The sequence below is a fragment of the Camelus ferus genome, chromosome 8 (assembly GCF_009834535.1).
Source record: "Camelus ferus isolate YT-003-E chromosome 8, BCGSAC_Cfer_1.0, whole genome shotgun sequence".
In the NCBI taxonomy this organism is placed as follows: Eukaryota; Metazoa; Chordata; class Mammalia; order Artiodactyla; family Camelidae; genus Camelus; species Camelus ferus.
Window position 1 is genome coordinate 75,774,708 of NC_045703.1, and position 6,181 is coordinate 75,780,888.

Sequence of the window (6,181 nt, forward strand, 5' to 3'; positions counted from 1 at the left end):
ATACTTTTCAGCTTGGGAGAGTGACATAAGAAAATTTTGCTACAATTTATGTCTTGTTTTGCCTATGTTAGTTTCTAGGAGTTTTATTGTGTCATGTATTAGATTCAGATCTTTTAAACATTTTGAGTTCATTTTATTCAGTGTGAGGGAATGTTCTAATTTCATTGATTTCCATGTAGCTGTCTTGCTTTCTCAACATCACTTGCTGAAGACTGTCATTTAGGCATTGTATATTTTTGTTTCCTTTGTCATAGGTTAATTTACCATAGTTGTGCTGTTTTATTTCTGCCTCTTTGTTCTGTTCCAGTGATATACATGTTTGTTTGTTTCCAGTGTTGTGCTGTTTTCATTACTGTATTTTTGTTATATACTCTGAGATCTGGGAGGGTTATGCATCCAACTTTGTTCTTTTTCCTCAATGTTTCTTTTGCAGTTCTGCTTCTTTTGCAGCTCCATACAAATGTTAGGACTGTTTTTAGTTTTGTGGTAAATATCATGTATTTCTATCTGAATCAATTTATATCTGTAGACATCTTTTCTACTATGTATATTTTAACAGTATTAATTCATCTAAATTGAGACTATGAGTTTTTATCCATTTCCTTGTATCATCTTGAATTTCTTTATCACTGTCATATGTATTTTATTAAATTGTGTTATTCATAGTTTTTTTATTTTTCCATGTGATTTCATATGGATTTTTTTAAAATTATGGAATATTTCATTTTTACACTAAAGAAATGTGACAGTTTTTGTATATTAATCATGAATCATGTGACTTAGCTAAGTGTATTTATTAGTTTTAATTGTTTATGTATGGAGAAATTTTATTGTTCTCTATATAGATTATCATGTCATCTGAAATAATAACAGTTTTACTTCTTTCAATCCAAATTGAATAACATTTTTTCTTGTCCAATTGCTGTGCTAGGACTTCCCATACTGTGTTTAATAGAAATGGTGAGAGTGGGCATCCTTGTCTTATACCTTAATTGGACTTTCAGTTTTTCACCTTTGCATATTAGATTGTCTGTGGGTCTATAATAAATGACTTTAGTTATGTTGAGATATAGTTCCTGTATCCTACTTTGGTAAGAGGTTTCTATTGTTGCTGTTGTTGTTGTTGTTGTTGTTGTTTTAATAAATAAATGTTGAATTTCGTGAAATGCTTTCTATAGGTTTATTGGGATGACCAATTTGTTTTTCCTTTTTGTTTTGTTAATGTGTTGTACCAAAATGATTGTTTTTTATATGTTGAACCTCCCTTGTGACCCTGCAATGAATCCAATTTGAACATGGTGCATGATTCATTTTATGTATTGCTGGATTGTTGCTAATTATATTTTGTAGAATTTTTGCATGTATATCAATCAAAGATATTGGCTTGAAGTTCTCTTTGCCCGTACTTTGTTTGTTGGCTTTGCTATCAGGGTGATGAAAGCTTCATAGAATTAATTTGGGGAGTTTCCCTCATCTTCAACTATTTTTGAATAGTTTGAAGAGTATAAGATCTGCTTTGTATTTTTGTACAGTTCTCCAGGCGAGCTGTTTAAATCTGCACTTGCATTTAACGATTTTTTTTAAATGCAGATTCTATCTTTCTTCTACTAATTAGTTTATTCAAATTATTTTTTCTCCTTATCTCTGTCTCTTTCTACACATGTGTCTACTTCTTCTAAGTGTCCAGTTTATTGGCATGAAACTGTTGACAAAATGAACCCTTTTTTATATATCTGAGGTAACAATTGTTACTTCTCTTCTTTTATTTCATATTTATTACTTTGCAGCATCTCTTTTTCTTCCATGAGCTCATGGCAAGAGGTTTTTTGATTTGCTTATCTTAAAAAGAAAACAAACAAAATAAACTTTGGTATAACTACTGTTTTGCATACTGTTTTTCTCTCTAATTTATATTTATGCCTGTAATATTTAGGATCATGATTTTCCTTTTATTAACTTTTTTTATTGATTTACAATCATTTTACTAAGTTGTCACAAATTCCAATGTAGAGCAAAATTTTTCACATACAATTAACATATGTGTATTTGTTGTCACATCTTTTTCTCTCTGAGCTGCCATAAGATCTTTTGTATATTTCCCTGTGCTATAGAGTAAAATCTTGCTTATCTATTCTACAATTTTGACATCCCTGTCTATTCTCTTCCAACCCCACATCCTTGGCAACCAGAAGTTTTTATTCTATGTCTGCGAGTCTTTTTTCTGATTTTTATTTATGTTTGTTTTCTTTCGTTTCATTTTGTTCTTACATTTCACCAATGAGCAATCTCATATTGTATTTTTCTTCTCTTTCTGGCTTACTTCACTTAGAATGACATTCTCCAGGAGCATCCTTGCTGCTGAAAAATGATGTTATGTTGTTGGGTTCATATGTCTGAGTAGTATTCCATTGTATAATATACTGCCTCTTTTTTATCCAGTCAACTTTAGATGAACATATAGGCTGTTCCCTGTCTTGGCTATTGTAAATTGTGCTGGATATGAACATTGGGGTGCAGGTGTTATCCTGAAGTAGGGTTCCTTCTGGATTTATGACCAGGAGGTGATTCATGGGTCATATGATTTGTCTTTCTAGGCTTTTGAGGGATCTCCATCCTATTTTCCAGAGTGACGGCACCAAACTGCATTCCAACCAGCAGTGTAGGAGGGTTCCCTATAATCCACAGCCTCTCCAGCATTTGTCATTTGTGGATTTTTGAATGATGGCCATTCTGACTGGTGTGAGGTGATACCTCATTGTAGTTTTGATTTGCATTTCTCTGATAATCAGTGATATTGAGCATTTTTGATGTGCCTGTTGTCAGCTGTATGTCTTCCTGGAGAATTGCTTGTTTATGTCTTCTGCTCGCCCATATTTGGTTTGGGTTGTTTGTTTTTTCTTATTCAGTTGGATGAGCTGCTAATATATTCTGGAGATCAAGCCTTTGCCAGATTCATTTGCAAAATTTTTTCCCATTCCTTAGGTTGTCTTTTGTTTTACTTGTGGTTTGCTTACTATGTAGAGGTTTGCAAGTTACTTTAGGTCACATATGTTTCTTACTGCTTTCATTTCTTCTATGAGAAAAGTTTTGAGATGGATGTCAGATAATATTTTGCCTTTATTTTCTCTTAGGAGGTTTATTATCTTCTCTTATGTTTAAGTGTTTGATCCATTCTGAGTTTATTTTTGTGTCTGGTGTAAGGGAGTGTTCTAGCTTCGTTGATTTACATGCTGCTGTCCAGCTTTCACAACACCATTTGCTGAAGAGACTGTCTTAATTCCATTGTGTATTGTTGCATCTTTGACGAATTTTAATTGACCAAAAGTTGTGGGATCATTTCTGTGCTGTCTATTTTTTTCCATTGACCTATATTCTGTTTTTGTACAATAGATGCTGTCATGTTGACTGTAGCTCTATGGTATTATTTGAATCATAGCATAAATAAATGTCACTGATTTTGAACCTGAATCTGTAACCTGCTACCTTCTGAATTTTTTGATCAGCTGTAGAATTTTTTTGTGTGGATCTTGTAGGCTTTTCTATAATAGTAAATGTCATCTGCGTATACTGAGACTTTTACCTCTTCCTTTCAAATGTGGGTCCATTTTCCTTCTCTCTCTTGTTTGCTGTGGCTAGGATTTCCAAGTCTTGTTGAGTAGGTGTGGTGATAGTGTGTAACTTGTCCCAAGATTTTAGTGGGAAGATTTTGACTTTCTCAACGTTGAGTGCTATGCTGGCTGTTGATTTGTTACATATAGCTTTTATGATGTGAAATATATTCCCTCTATGCCCACTTTGGTGAGAATTTTATCATACATGGGTGCTGAATTTTATCAAATGATTTTCCTGCACCTATTGAGATGAACATGTGTTGGCCCTTTCTTCTCGTGTTTAATGTGATATTACACTGATGATTTGCATATGTTGAACCACCCCTGTGTCCTGGGATGAACCACATTTGTTTAATTGTATAATCTTTTATATGTGTGTTGGATTCTATTTGCTACTATTTGGGTGAGGATTTTGGCATCAATGCTCATCAGTGATATTGGCCTATTGTACTTCTTTTTTGCTAGTGTCTTTGCCTGTTTTGTGATCAGTGTGATTTGGCTTCATAGAATGACTTTGAGGAGTATTCCTTCCTTCTCAATCTTCTGGAAGCTTTTTGAGAAGGACTGGTATGAGTTCTTCTTTGTATGTTTGGTAGAATTCCACAGTGAAGCCGTCCATCCTGGCTTTTATTTGCAGGGAGGTTTTATACTTTCTATTTGATTTCATTTCTAGTAATCTGTTTGTTCGGGGTCAGTTTCTTCTTAATTCAGTCTTGGTGGACAGTATGTTTCCAGAAACTTGTCCACCTTCTCTAGGTTATCCAGCTTGGTTCCATGGAGTTTTTCATAATATTCTCTTATGATATTCTGTATTTATACTTTTATTTATTGTAATTTCTTCATTCTCCTTTCTTATTTCGCTAATTGTGCTCTCGCTCTCTTTTCTTCTTTTTGAGTTTGGCCAGAGGTTTGTCGATTTTTCTTATTTTTCATAAAACCAACTTTTGGATTTGTTGATTTATTTCTATGGTCTTTGTAACCTCCATTTTATTTATTTCCTCCACAATCTTTATGATTTCCTTCCTGCTGCTGCCTTTGGGTTTTTCTTCTTCCTTTTCTAGTTCATTCACTCGTGGGTTAATTGTTTATTTGTGATTGTTCCCTTTTTTGAGGAAGGCATGTATCGCTATAACTCCCTCTAGCACTTCTTTGCTGTGTCCCATAAATTATGTGTGGTTTTGCTTTCATTTTCATTTGTCTCATGGTATTTTTTCTATTTCAGCTTTGATTTCTTCATTGACTAATTGGTTTTCAGTAACATATTGTTTAATCTCCTGTTTTCCTTCTGTTCTCCTTTGTTTCCCTTTTGTTGTTTGATTTCTAGCTTCATGGCATTGTGGTCAATAAAGATGCTGGTGGTAATTTCTAACTTAAAAAATTGCTGAGTTTGTTTTTGTGCCCATGTACATGATCATCCTGGAAAATGCTCCATGTGCCCTTGAAAAGAATGTATATACTATTTTGGGGGTGTCAATGCTCTGGAATATACCCAAGTCTAATATTCCTATTGTATTATTTAATTTTCTGCTGCATTTTTTATTTTCTCTCTTGGTGATCTGTCCTGTAATTTTAATGCATTTGAAATCCCACTATGATAGTATTCCCATCACAATCCCCCCTTATATCTGTTAGTAATTATTTTATGTATGCAGGTGCTCCTCTATTTGGTGCATATGTGTTAATGAGTGTACTATCCTCATCTTGTATCACTCCTTTAATCATTATAAAATGTCCTATTTTTATGATTTCCTTATGACCTTTGCTTTAAAGACTATTTTGTCTGAAATCAGTACTGCAGCACCTGCTATTTCTGGCTTTTCCATTTGATGGACTACCCTTCTCCATCCTTTCACTCTCAACCTGATAGTGTCCTTCTCCCTAAGTGGGTCTCTTGTATGCAGCATGTTTAAGTTTCTTGCTTTATTATCCAGCCTGCCATCTATGTCTTTTTACTGGGACATTTATTGCATTCACATTTACAGTAATTGATTATAGGTTTGTGTTTACTGCACTTTGACCTATCTTTGCAGTTGACAAAATATTCATCTTTGTTCCTTTCATCTTCCTTTTATGGTTTGGTAATTTCCTCCTTTGTATTCATGAATTTTATTTTGTTTTATTGACTCCCTGATAAGTTTTTGTCTTGTTGTTACCCTTTTTTATAATCTATTAGCCCTTTATAACTGTTTTTATTAAACTGACAGTAAGTTGATCTCAAACCCAACCTACCAGGAATAACATTTTAAAGAGAAAGACAAAGAAAACAATTCTGTATTTTCCTGCCTCCCTCTCTCAATCTCAATGATTTGTATGTCTTGTTTTATATTTCATGTTTATTTTATTTGTAATTCATGAGTTATCACCTTTCAGCTGTGAGTTTCTCATTTCTCTAGCAACCTGCTGTTTTTCTAATTAGAGTAGTCTATCAATATTTCTTAAGCATGGGTTTAGTGTTGTAACTATTGTAGCTTTTTGTGTTTGTGAAATTCTTATGTCTCCTACTATCATAAAGGATTGCCATGATGGATAATGTATCATTGAGAATACCTTATTTCATTCAGTACTTTGAA

At 33.4% G+C, this 6,181-nt stretch overlaps 1 long non-coding RNA gene across 1 annotated transcript in view; it reads right to left on the reverse strand.

Annotated features, from left to right (window-relative positions):
• Nucleotides 1-2,256: 2,256 nt before the first annotated feature.
• Nucleotides 2,257-6,181, reverse strand: part of LOC116665544 — a 5,934-nt gene continuing 2,009 nt past the window's right edge. The window contains exons 2-3 of the long non-coding RNA XR_004322207.1: nt 6,009-6,011; nt 2,257-2,443 (exon numbers count right to left, since the gene is read on the reverse strand). This is a non-coding gene — a long non-coding RNA (uncharacterized LOC116665544). The remainder of the gene's footprint in view (nt 2,444-6,008; nt 6,012-6,181) is intronic.